At 39.9% G+C, this 13,811-nt stretch overlaps 1 protein-coding gene across 7 annotated transcripts in view; it reads left to right on the forward strand.

Annotated features, from left to right (window-relative positions):
* The first annotated feature begins 404 nt into the window (after positions 1–404).
* MICAL3 (microtubule associated monooxygenase, calponin and LIM domain containing 3) overlaps positions 405–13,811 on the forward strand; it is a 273,115-nt gene continuing 259,708 nt past the window's right edge. The window contains exon 1 of one of the 7 annotated variants that reach the window (XM_061638561.1): positions 405–493. The gene's annotated coding sequence lies outside the window, so the exon portion shown is untranslated. The other 6 variants (XM_061638562.1, XM_061638565.1, XM_061638563.1 and 3 more) reach the window with 6 other exon arrangements.

Below are 13,811 nucleotides of genomic sequence, written 5' to 3' on the forward strand. Positions count from 1 at the left end.
ATTTCTGGGAATTGTAACTCTGTGAGGGTAAACTATAGTGCCCAGAATTCTTTGAAGGAAATGTTTTGCTTTGAATAGGTTTTAAAAGTATAGAGTGTACACCACTCTAGATTACACCATCCTTACAGAGGGGAAGGCATGCCCAATGCATCCTCTCCTGATCAGTTTTTCATATTCAGAAACAGTTGGGGGAACTCCATGCTGCAAACTGTGTCATCTCAAAGACGATGGGAGTTGGAGTCCTAACAACATCTGGAGGGTCACAAGTTCACCATCCCTCAACTATAGCATATGGTTCTGTGGGTGCCACCTTCTTTTCTTGACAAATTAGTTAGTATACCTTTATGAACTGCATAACAACCACAAATGCACCTGATTCTGCTTTTCTTCATATGCAGGTGCAATGATAAGGAAATCTAGCCTGCTGCATTTCTGTCTGTCATGTAGCTATCAAAGGCATAGCGCTTCTGTCAAGGATAAAGGTATTATTCCTGTATGTGACTAGCCATGAAATTGCTACAAAGTCTATTGGGTAGAAAGTACTAAGGTTAACATAGAGCTATAGAAAAAATAACTCATCCAAACTAAAATGGAAAGTATGTTTCTGAATTCCTGTCCCTATTTTGCCTTTTCCAGCAATGTTGGTGATGCTTTATAAAATGTTTATTAGTGCACACCTGTGTTTCAGCTACGGTTTTTCAGGTTTCAGCTTCCATCCTCCTAGTCTCCAGAAGCTAAGGCTGCAATCCCATACACATTTAATCAGAAGTAAGTCTCATTGAACTCATTTGAACATTTCTGAACAGACATCCAAAGGATTGCTCTGTAAATCTCTTGATATTCTGACAATGGCATCTTAACTAAAGCCCTCATGCATATAAATGCACATATGTGGAGATGAACTGTAGTTTGGTAAGAGGTTTGGGAAGTTGTAGCTCTGTGAGGGGAAAACAACCATTCCCAGGAATGTTTGTGGGAAGGTATGTCTTTTAAATGTGCATTGGATGTGGTTTAAATGTATGGTGTGGCTTTGCCCTAAATTATACTGCAATTCTATACACATTTACTTATAAACAATTGCCATTGAACTCAGTGGAGCTTACTTCTGACATGTAAAAGATTGCATTGTTATTGTAGCATAAACTTTGGGGACCTAGATTCCCCTTTATCAGATGTGCACATGGGGTGGGGGTAAAATGGAGCCAAATGGTAATGAAATGGAACCAAAACAGCTGGGGGCAATTCAATGTAAAGCTTAAGATAAGTAAAGTGAATACTTGAAACAGTAGTAATTGAAATGCAAAAAAAGAAAATAAAAAAGAACAGGGTGTTTTTTTGCATTTCATTGCCATTTGGCCCCAATTTATACCTGCCAACTTTGGATAACACTTCATGCCCTGATGAAGGGGACTGTACTCCACAAAAGCTTATGCTGAATGTGTTGGTCTTTATGATACCACAAGACTCTTCTTTGTTATTGCTGAATGTGTTTTGAGTCACAGCTATTCTATAATAACTACAATCAGAAACATTGTGGGATTGAGCATTCTGTTAAACATTATTTCATTCTAAACAGGAGGAAACTGTTATGGTCAGTTTACCAACACTCCCTGCTTCAGAAGCCAGGGCTGTACAGGTTATTGCAGACCACAATTAATACAACAGCGGTTCCCAACCTGGGAGCCGTGGTAATCCAAAGGTGGCCACAAACAGTAAAAAAAACAAATTATTAATTTGTTAAAAAAGTCATCACTCCCTGGACACTGTCTGCTCCCCACTGCTGCTGCAAACAACACCTCCCCCTTGCTCCAGACAAGAGGGGGGGACTTTTGCTGAAGCACCAGAACATCTTTCAGGTGTGCTGAGGGCAAGCATCCGCCTATAAAACCACATGGCGGATGCCAATGGAACTACCAGAAAAAAGAGGGGATTATTGTCACAGACTCTCATCTCCTTGCACTGTTGAAAACACCCTTACTGAGAATCAGAGGAGAGGGCTTTTCATGAAGCAAAAAGAAGCAAGGCTGCAAGAAAAGGCTGCTTTCCCCCTTCCTTCCTGGCAGCCATTCTGACTGCCTTTCTTGGCTCCTGATTCACTGCCATCTCCTTTTAAAAATTATTCTTATTTGTGAGGCCACCCAGATCTCATCTTCGGCCCAGACAGAACCAAGGAGCAGTGAGGAAGCTCAGGATTTGCTCGCCCCCCCCCCCGTCTCTGAGGCTGTGTATGCCAGCATCTCCCTGTTCTTCCACTTCACCCCACCCACCAATCTCTCTCTCCAAGATGCTGAGGCAGTTCAGGGCGTCCCCCCTCCCGCATGCCCAAATGCATGCACACCTGCAGATGATTACAGGAGGGGCAGGTGTGTTTGTGTGTGTGCATGCGCTGATCTGTCTTCTGCTTCACTCTCATTCCCCAAGAGCACGCCAACCAAGTCATCAGTTCTAATTATGACCCCAAAGCCTAAAAGCATTCACCCTCTACTCAATCTATCCACCCTTTTGTGTTCACAATCTAGAATCACCACCACTACCACACTGCTGCTTCCATCATCATCATCATTAATATATATTTTTAAAAAGCTTAGCAGGTTGGCTGAGGCTGGGGTGCACATACTGCAGCTGAAATTTATTTATTTATTTATTATTGCATTTATATATCCTACCTTTCCTCCAAGTTGCTCCAGGTGGTGCACATAGCCCTTCCATTTTATCCTTACAAGAACCCTGTGACATAGGGCAGGCTTAGAGACTGTGTCTGGCCTAAGGTCACCCAGTGGGCTTCATGGCTGGGAGGGAATTGAACTTGGATCTTGGCCCAACACTGTAACCTTCTAGTGTTGGGAGACAGGACTGTACATCTTCAGACTGTCAGGGGGTGGGGATCCCAATTTGACTGGACCTTTGCATTAAGAAAAGACAGCAACACCTCCCTGTCTGCAGGGAGCTTTTTATGGAAAGGGATATTTGGAGATGTGATTTTGCCATGCACCATTTTTCAATTAACTGAGGCTAAAATTACAATTAGCGTGGGGGGGTGTCACCATTTTTTTTGAGCTTATAAAGTGGGTCCTGTACTCATAAACGTTGGGAACCACTGGTGTACAATATCTTTAGCAATGTGAATTGGTGTTGGGTGCTTATTGGACGTGTTACAAGCATATATGTGTGCTTTTTGCCCTCTGTGAAGTGGGAAAGGTTATAGTACTTATTTTGTATGACTTCTAATTTTCAGAACAGGAAACATGTTTCTTTAATACAGTAATCTTATCCATCCCCTAGAGGCTGGATACTGTTCATTGGTTTGTTTCTTAAAAGGGGTGGAGTCTTTCTAAACCACAGGTGAGTCCCCCCACCCTGAAAGTGGTAGCTTGTGTGGATCAATTAAAAGTGCAAAAGGAGTTTAACTTTCCCTTAAAAAGGTTAATTACACTAGTGTTGATGACTAAGGTAGCAGTGGTTGCCTTTATATCTTTTTATTGTAGTAGTTTTAGATTGTTTCCCTTCCAACAGGTACTAAGAATCTGAAGCTGAGTCAAAGGGTGATTACATAGATGAGAAGACATTTTATTACATTTAAACTTCTGTTTAATCCAGAAGAATTTGTTTCAAAAGTAGTTTGTTCTTTGCTTTAAAAAAAGGTAAAATTATTTTTAAAACAAAACATTTATTCTGTGGCTGTTGATTGTCTTATTAGATACTGAAAAAATGTTTTGGCTCAGTATCATATATTAGCTACCTTAGCTTCGTATCTTTAACTCAGGTGCTAAGGGTTGGTATGGTTGGGCATTTTGCAGTGAGCCTACACCCCAACAAGGGGTCTGCTGGATCTGCCACAACAAGGAGGTAGACTCACTGAAGGAAGGTTATCTTATCCAGGATCCTCCAAAACCTGGAGCTTTAACTTTCAGGTTTACTCCTGTTTTGGTCAGATCTGTGATGAACCATGTATTGTTAGCTTGTTTATCAGATTTAGGTATGTTTGATAACCTTTAGCGTAGCATTGTATGTATACCCTTTCTGTCTGGTGCAAACATTGTGCTCTTGAATATTACTAATATGACTCCTTATTTTTATTACTTACTGGTAATAATATTGTGCTCTTTCAAAATAGGCAGCACCCATGCAAATCTTGAGACTAGTAAAGATTTGTTCCCTCTCCCAATTAGACAGTTAAACTAGGAATAATATGTCCTGGTTGTCACACACGAAGTATTGTTGTGCTTGTTACCCAAGAGCAGTTGGATCAAAACTGTAGGGTTACAAAAAGTATTCTATATAGAACTTTAATTGATATACCAAAGAAGAATTATTTTCCATCGTGGTAGATTTTAAGAGTGATGTTTTAAGATTGGAGGGTGTGGATAAACGAGACTGACTGTTTGCAGAAAGGAGTGATGGGTAAAATTATATTCTGTGTGAGTTGATATCTAACACAGAACTGATATTTAACTTTCAAAATCTATAATAAATAAAAATATTAAAGCCAATAAAATGCTGACCAAGTAAAAACATTTTTAAGAGCAAAACTGAATTCAGAACAGAGTTTTTTCTGCTGCAGTTATGTGGATGTTTAAAATAAAATTAAAGAGGAAAGTGCAAAAGCAGGACTACAGCTAAAGGTCAAAAAGACTAAAGTAATAACAGAAGATTTATGTAACTTTAAAGTTGACAATGAGGACGTTGGTCAAGGATTATCAATACCTCGGCACAGTCATTAACCAAAACGGAGACAATAGTCAAGAAATCAGAAGAAGGCTACCATTGGGGAGGGCCGCTATGAGAGAACTAGAAAAGGTCCTCAAATGCAAAGATGTATCACTGAACACCAAAGTCAGGATCATTCAGACCATGTTATTCCCGATCTCTGTGTATGTGAAAGTTGGACAGTGAAAAAAGTGGATAAGGAGAAAAATCAACTCCTTTGAAATGTGGTGTCAGAGGAGAGCTTTGCGGATACCATGGACTGCGAAAAAGACAAATAATTGGATGTTAGAACAAATTAAACCAGAACTATCACTAGAAGCTAAAATGATGAAACTGAGGTTATCATACTTTGGACATATCATGAGAAGACATGATTCACTAGAAAAGACAATAATGCTGGGAAAAGCAGAAGGGAGTAGAAAAAGAGGAAGGCCAAACCAGAGATGGATTGATTCCATAAAGGAAGCCACAGACCTGAACTTACAAGATCTGAACAGGGTGGTCCATGACATATGCTATTGGAGGTCGCTGATTCATAGGGTTGCCATAAGTCGTAATTGACTTGAAGGCACATAACAACAACAAAGGGGGCTCCTGTACAGAGGTATTCAGATTTCTTTGTATCAAACTCTCTTTTTGCTTTGAACATAGAAAAATAACCTTTCGCTGCAATCCAATACACACTTACCTGGGAGTTAGCCCCATTGAACCCAATGGAGCTTACATCTGAGTAGGCATGCTTTGTATTGCAGCCTTAGTCAGTAGGAATTCCTTATTGTAGTCTGGAGCACGCATCCTATGATTTAATCATTCAGTATCTTCCTGTTATTGAACATGAATTAGGATGTGATGAGTCATTGCATTTGTAACAAAAAAGAATTTATCCCAGAAAGCTATTTGAAAACCTTGCTCTACTAAAAAGAAAGAAAAATGTGTCTGCCAGTTGTAGGAGTCTTATTCCAAGGAGACAAAATGATTACAGTAAAAGAGTTTGTGCCAGATCACCTAATGTTGTGAATAAATCCAGCAAGAAGTAATTGAAGATACCTGTCCTGTGTGTGAATGTGCATAAAACTGATTAAGGCTATAATCCAGTTCATGTCTACTCAGAAGAAGGCTCCATTGGGTTCAATTGAATTTACTCCCTGATAAGTGTGTATTGGATTACAGCCTTAAAGTCTGAATTTAGATAGGTACTAAATTAAGTAACTTGAAATACATACTTGTTTGGTTCAAATGTATAGTTCTTTTAGAGAAATAGAGCCATCAGTGTGTGTGGCAATTTACAGTGGACATGAGGACTGGTCCCTGATCTGTGGAGTTTACAATCTAAAATTTGACACAAGGAAAATAGAGGAAGGGGAAGTAAGAGTAAACGAGGACAAAATATGCAATTGTTCTAATTACATATACTCATGTTTGGTTGCAGGCTTAGTGCAGTAGGACATGGGAAGGAGGGGTTGTGACAAAAGGCTTTATGCTTTGCTCCTCCCTGCTAGAAAAAACACATAAGAATTTTATGACTAAGGATTATGCCTGAGTTTGCTTTTTTTTCTCCACTCTCCCAATACCTTTTTCTTTTGCATTGTGTCTTTTAGATTGTAAGCCTGAGAGCAGGAACTGGCTTATTATAATTGTAAGCTACTCTGGGAGTCTTTTTCTGGCTGGACAAACAGAGTGAAAATGTTGTAAATAAATAAAAGGCAGATTTTGAGGAAGGGTTTGAAGGAGGTAATAAAGGTACCATCATGCACAGGTGATGTGGGAGGAAATTCCAGAAGTAAGTGGCAGCAAAGGAGTAAGAAAATACATTACTGCTTGGATATTGTAAAATAATAATTTCCTTTGAAATGTTGGGAGGTAAAAAGTTTACTTGCTTTAGGTGATGCAGAGAAGAGATTCATTGTATCTTAAGTGAATAAGCAAGCAAAACTAAATATTCTATAGGCCCTGGCAGTTTGCCTGTTAATTAAAAAGAACTGACTTCAAGATATGCCATTCCCTACAGGCATCAAAGTATATTTTTACTTTTAAAATGTAGATTTGTCAACATTCAAAATATTTAAGAGTTTAAAAACTAATACATACAAGTAAACAAACCTGAGTGTTGTTGGTTGTATTATTTGAACTGAATTGGTTTTTAAGATTATACGTTGGTGTGGGCACCTTTGGGGAGAGAGATGACTAATAAATAGAAATGTGTGAGATCAAAGCCCCAGACAAGTATAACTGTCCTGGGTTAGCCAGCAAGGTAAATCCTCAGTAACTGGTATGTTCTCAGTGTACAACCATCCTGAAGTCCAAAGTGAGAAAAGCAGGTACTTATATCAGTGCTTTTTTGGTTAAATATTAAGTGTCAGTACTGATACCTTGGTAAAAGTGACATGGGTGCCAGCACAAAATGGTTGTCATGGGCAGCAAAAGAAGAGGTGACGGTACTCCGAACTGGTAAGTACCTTCACAAAAAAACACTGCTTGAATCTGTTAAGGTGATGTGATGGCATAAAATAAAAGGTGTATTGGGAATAGTAAAGTTGAGGCTGGCACTTCACATAGAACCAAGAAAATAAAAATATCTAGATTCTAATGGGATTTTTGTATTGTGTACTGTATATTTTCTCGTTCATACTTTGTTGGATTAACTTTGGATAACGTATATAAAACAAAGCAATGACAAATTTGGTACTGGCGAACTAGAACTGTAGATTTTATTCATAATGTGTTTGTTTATAATATTTACTTTTTGACATGGTCAAATCTATATTGGTGTTTCAAGAGTTGTTAAGCACAGAGTCCCAATTATTTACTGCTGCAACTCCTTCCTTCTGGTATGTAACCAAGGGCAACCAACATAGGCCTTATATATTTGGGCCTACAGCTGGTTGTTCTTCAGGAGAAATGATAACACCTGGGTGATAGCAACTTACTTCCTTTCCTGATTTCAAATATTAAGGTGCACTTCTTGTAGTGATAATTTATAGATGTCCCCTTATATACAGTATTTGTTAATAATTGTAATGAATAGAGGCAAGCCCTAACTATATCACATGGGGCTGTTGGAGGAGGAGATTCAAAATCACTATGAGGAGGCTTTGCAGATTATAGTTGTGTTTTTCCTCATTCCTGTTGCTTTGTTATTAATGGACCCAGAAACATGATATGTGTCCTTGCTTGATTTTTAATTACAAACAAGGAAACTTTAATATGAAGTTTATAGTTAGAAATAATGGGATTTATTGTTTTGACAACCTTCCATATTCCCTCCAGAAATGTGGCATAGTAGTTATCATCAAAGGTGCCACACCGGATTTTTGTTGTTTCTTTCCTGCTATAGATTAACTTTCCTATTCGTCTAACAAAGTATCCTATAGTAATTAATATAAATAGTTCCTTGGACTTCAGAAGCTGACAATCCTGGTAACTCAGTTGAAAAAAATAAACAAAATCTGGACACTTGTGCTGCAGAATTCATAGGATATATTCTGTCGAATGTGAACAGTGCCACAGGCTTCAAAGGGAAGTTTATGATAGCAGATGACAAGAGAGGACTTTTCCAAGTAACTGCATAAGTATTCACCATCAAAGGATCCCTTGTTACTGCTACCACAGTGATTCATTGTGCTGGGTGTTTAGAATTTGACAGCGGTACTTTCCCCCCTGTATTATGTTTGCATCTCTTCTGAACTTGGCTGTTGTTCTCCCAGTTCCGTGTATCTGTTGCTGTATGTTGTTTACTGCAGTGAGACAAGGCTAGGGAGCTGAATGAGGACACCATGTTGCCCATCCTGTTGAACTTGGCATAGGTTGTGTGGATGTGGCCGCTAACAGTGTTGGCTTTGAGAACATAGTTAGTGCAAAAGATTTTGTGGTGGTAGCAATAGGGAGCCAGAAATGAGGGCAGTGGGTTGCTGGTCTGTGCTTTTTTCATTGGAATTACTAGTTCAGCAGGAAGGCAAAAAGCATGCAGTTGATTGCATTAATCACTTTGTGGTTTCTGACAAATTCCAGAAGAGTAGTTTAGTTAGGTTGTAGCAGCTCATGCTGCAATAAATCATAAGCTGTGTAGAGAGTAATAAAAATAAAAATCATGGTAGCACTCAGTCCCTTATCACATGAAAATGAAATGGACTGCCTTCAAGTCGATTCTGACTTATGGCGACCCTATGAATAGGGTTTTCATGGTAAGCGGTATTTAGAGGGAGTTTACCATTGCCTTCCTCTGATGCTGAGAGGCAGTGACTGGCCCAAGGTCACCCAGTGAGCTTCATGCCTGTGTGGGGATTTGAACCCTGGTTTCCCAGGTTGTAGTCCAACACCTTAAGCGTTATACGTATACAAATACTCTTTCTCCTCTAATGCTCCTATTGCTCATCAACTGGATGCCCCTAGGCCAAATCTGGCCTTTTAAGGGACATCAGTGTACTTAAGATATGTGGAGGGCCTAGTGGTTGTGTGGGGATGGGATTTGGCTGACAGGCTGCTCTGGAGAATAGTGCTGGTGGGAAGCCTACATCACATTCTCAAAATGGCCTCCCTATAAAATTATTTTATTGACTTGTAACACTTTTATTCTGCCTTTCCTCAAGGAGCATAAAATGGTTTCCCCCTCCATTTTATCCTTACAAGAACCCTGTGAGGCTGGTTAGGCTAGGATAGTTACAGGCCTAAGGTAAACCAATGAGCTTCATTGCTGAGTTGGGAATTTGAAGCTAGGTTTGCACAGGCGTAGTCTGACACTCTTACCACTGTCCCACATTGAACCTTGGACCAGGGGTTCTCAAACTTTGCCTCCAGAGCCTACTCAAGATGGCTGAAAATTACAGAGACCCACCAAAATAGTGGTATGGGGGCAGAGCCAGTCACAGAATGGTGGCAGATGGAGGCAGTTTGGCATAATCGTCTGGAAATGATATCTAATTAATCTTTGGAAGTTGCTAAATTATTTGCCACGGTGCTTTCCTTGTGGCATGGAGGTCCAAGGTCAGTTTTCTCCATCTAAGTACAGGCATTTGTTCTAGGGTTATTTGTGACAGACTCCCCATTTCGGGCAGAATTTCCTGATCTAGAGGCTCTAAGTGAAGAAGTTTTCTTTCATATTTCCTCTTCCCCGTATGCATATCAAAATATTTTACCCATCTCCTGTAATTTCTTCTCCATTCTCCTTTTATACACAGCTTGTACCTTATCCCCGCAACTGCCAGTTTCTTTCTTCTCTAGTCCTTCATGTCTATAAAAGTTTTCTTCCCTTATCCCCTTTTCTATTCCCAGGTAATTAATTATATTAATGCTTTTAGCTCACATTCTAATCTATTTATTTATTAAAATATTTATCAGCCACACTTTCTTAAAAATATATCATGGTAGCATTACAGCATATAAAAATATCATAGAATTAAAAATAAAATGAAAACAATTAAAAACAATATTAAAAGCATCCATAGGTACTGCATTGGTTGGAAAAGAAAATTCATATTAAAAGGCCTGTTTAAAAAGTTCAGTTTTCAGGAGATGCCTGAAAGAAAAAAGAGATGGTTGCTGAACCTCTGTTGGCAGTGGGTTCCACAGGACAGTGCCTGCCACACAAAAAGCTTAGTCTGTGGTGGAGGCCAACCGAACCTCAGGAGGGTGAAGAACTGTTAAGAGTGCCCCATCAGAATATCTCAGTGATCGAGATGGAACATAGGAACATTTCTTTCAACACATCCTCTGGGCATTTTCCCTGAGACCTTCCTACGTCCACCTACAAACACTCTGTCTCCCACCCACTTTTATCGTACGTTGTTATTATAATTGCTTTTATATGTATTGATGACTGTCCAGTATTTTACCTATTGTTATTAATGTGATTACATCTGTTATTATTGTATTTTATCTCTTTTAATGTACGTCGCCTAGAGTGGCTAATTGCCAGATAGGCGACAAACAAATTAAATATTATTATTATTATTATTATTATTATTATTTTACTCATGCAAGGAGTTGCTGGTGAGGGCGTTGGTTCAACCAAAAGGCTACGGTAGGCTAGGGGGCAGGAAAGTGAGGAAATTGAAAGTGGCCCAGGGCCCACTAGTGGGTCCTAAAGAATGCTCTATTTGAGAAACATTGCCTTAGACCAATGATTCCCAACCTGGGGCATGAAGTAATCCAGAGAGGACTGCAAACAGTAAAGAAACAAATTATTTATTTATTTATTTTTTAAAGTCTTCACTCCCTTGACACTGTCTGCTCCCCACTGCTGCTGCAGATAACACCTCCCCCTTACTCTAAATGAGAGGAGAGGACTTTTGCTGAAGAGCCAAAGCATCTTTCAGGTGTACTGAGGGCAGGCATCTGCCTATAAAACACATGGCAGATGCCGAAGGAGGCAGAGGGTGGAACTACCAAGAAGAAGTTGTGATTACTGTCACAGACTCCTGTCTCCTCACACTGTTGATGACACCCTTACTCAGAACGAGAGGAGAGGGCTTTTCATGAAGCAAAAAGAAGCAAGGCTGCAAGAAAAGGCTGCTTTCCCTCTTCCTTCCTGGCAGCCATTCTGACTGCCTTTCTTGGCTCCTGATTCACTGCCATCTCCTTTTAAAAATTATTTTTATTTGTGAGGCCACCCAGATCTTGACAGAACCAAGGAGCAGTGAGGAAGCTCAGGATTTGCTAGCCCCCCATCTCTGAGGCTAAGTGTGTGTGCCAGCATTCCCCCTTTTCTCTACCTGCACTCCAGCCCCCAATCTCTCTCTCCAAGATGCTGCTGCACTCCAGGGTGTCCCCCCTCCCGCATGCCCAAATGCATGCACACCTGCAGGTGCTTCCAGGAGGGGCAGGTGTGTTTGTGTGTGTGCATGCGCTAATCTGTCTTCTGCTTCACTCTCATTCTCCAAGTGCACGCTAACCAAGTCATCAGTTCCGATGATCACCCCAAAGCCTAAAAGCATTCACCCTCACTCAATCTATCCACCCTTTTGTGTTCACAATCTAGAATCCCCACCACTACCACACTGCTGCTTCTATCATCATCATCATCAATATATTTTTAAAAAAGCTCAGCAGGTTGGCTGAGGCTGGGGTGCACATACTGCAGCTGAAATTTATTTATTTATTATTGCATTTATACCCCACCTTTCCTCCAAGTTGCTCCAGGTGGTGCACATAGCCCCCCCTTTCCATTTTATCCTTACACCAACCCTATGAGATAGGTCAGGCTTAGAGACTGTGTCTGGCCTAAGGTCACCCAGTGGGCTTCATGACTGGGTGGGGATTTGAACTTGGATCTTGGCTCAACACTGTAACCCTCTAGTGTTGGGAGACAGGACTGTACATCTTCAGACTGTTGGGGGGGTGGGGATCCCAATTTGACTGGACCTTTGCATTAAGAAAAGACAGCAACACCTCCCTGTCTGCAGGGAGCTTTTTATGGAAAGGGATATTTGGATATGTGATTTTGCCATGCACCATTTTTCAATTAACAGAAGCTAAAATTACAATTAGCGTGGGGGGGTGTCACAATTTTTTTTGAGCTTATAAAGTGGGTCCCGTACTCATAAACGTTGGGAACCACTGGTGTACAATATCTTTAGCAATGTGAATTGGTGTTGGGTGCTTATTGGACGTGTTACAAGCATATATGTGTGCTTTTTGCTCTCTGTGAAGTGGGAAAGGTTATAGGAAAGTACTTATTTTGTATGACTTCTAATTTTCAGAACTGGAAACATGTTTCTTTAATACAGTAACCTTATCCACCCCCTAGAGGCTGGATAATGTTTATTGGTTCATTTCTTAAAAGGGGTGGAGTCTTTCTAAACCACAGGTGAGTCCCCCCACCCTGAAAGTGGTAGCTTGTGTGGATCAATTAAAAGTGCAAAAGGAGTTTAACTTTCCCTTAAGAAGGTTAATTATACTAGGTAGCAGGGGTTGCCTTTATATCATTTTATTGTAGTCGTTTTAGATTGTTTCCCTTCCAACAGGTACTAAGAATCTGAAGCTGAGTCAAAGGGTGATTACATATATGAGAAGATGTTTTATTACATTTAAACTGATGGTTGGGTGGGGATTTGAACCTGGATCTTAGTCCAACACTGTAACCCACTGGTGTTGGGAGCCAGGACTGTACAACTTCACATTGTATGTGTGTGAGGGAGATACCAATCTGATGAACTTTTGCATTAAGAAAAGAAAGCAACACCTCCCTGTCTGCAGGGAGCTTTTTATGGAAAGGGATATTTGGAGATGTGATTTTGCCACGCACAATTAACAGAGGCTAAAATTACAATTAGATTGGGGGGGGGGATGAAATTTTTTGAGCTTTTAAAGGGGGTCCTGTACTCATAAAGGTTGGAACCACTGCCTTAGACAATTCTTACTGAGCTACAATATTTCCTGGGTCTCACTGACAAATTGGGTTAAATGTGTCTGGCTTTGTTTTGTGAAAAATGAATGCAGGAGACAGATAAAAGCCATATTTGATTGCAGTGTTAATCAAGGCCTCCCCTTCACTACAATGGAGTGTGAAAATATCTATGGAAATTCAAAGAGAAGATTGATAGAAACAATCCTGCCGTAGGATTAAAACCAGAGAATAAAGCACTCTTTAAAGACCTTGGCTGCAGTGTAAGGTTCCTCTTGACTTTAATTGTCAGCTTCAGGCTGTCATTCCTCTGATGGGAAATGCTTTGCTCTTTCTTAGCACTTTATTGTGATTGCTGATAGGTGCGTGTATTTTTGTGTGTGTGCGTGTTAGGACAAAGCCCTGCTTCCATAGCTGTGGTAGAACAACGCCTGCATCTCTCAATCAGTAGTACTTGCATCTGTTTTTGAAAGCATTATTAATTTTTTATTTGGTCTTCCCCTATATGTAATCTCTATCTTGTTCTCTAGCTTTCAGACAATCTGGCATTTCACAGCAGGGGGTCAAACACTTGAATGCTAACCCTAATCTTATTTATTATTTATTTATTAAATTTCTATACCGCCCCATAGCCGAAGCTCTCTGGGCGGTTTACAACATAAAAATCAATATGCAATATAATATACAATTCATATTTGATACAATTAAAAGAAAAAACAATACATCACATTTTATATAAACATAAGTAAACAATAAATCTCAACAA

The sequence above is a fragment of the Rhineura floridana genome, chromosome 8 (genome assembly GCF_030035675.1).
Source record: "Rhineura floridana isolate rRhiFlo1 chromosome 8, rRhiFlo1.hap2, whole genome shotgun sequence".
Lineage (NCBI taxonomy): Eukaryota > Metazoa > Chordata > Lepidosauria > Squamata > Rhineuridae > Rhineura > Rhineura floridana.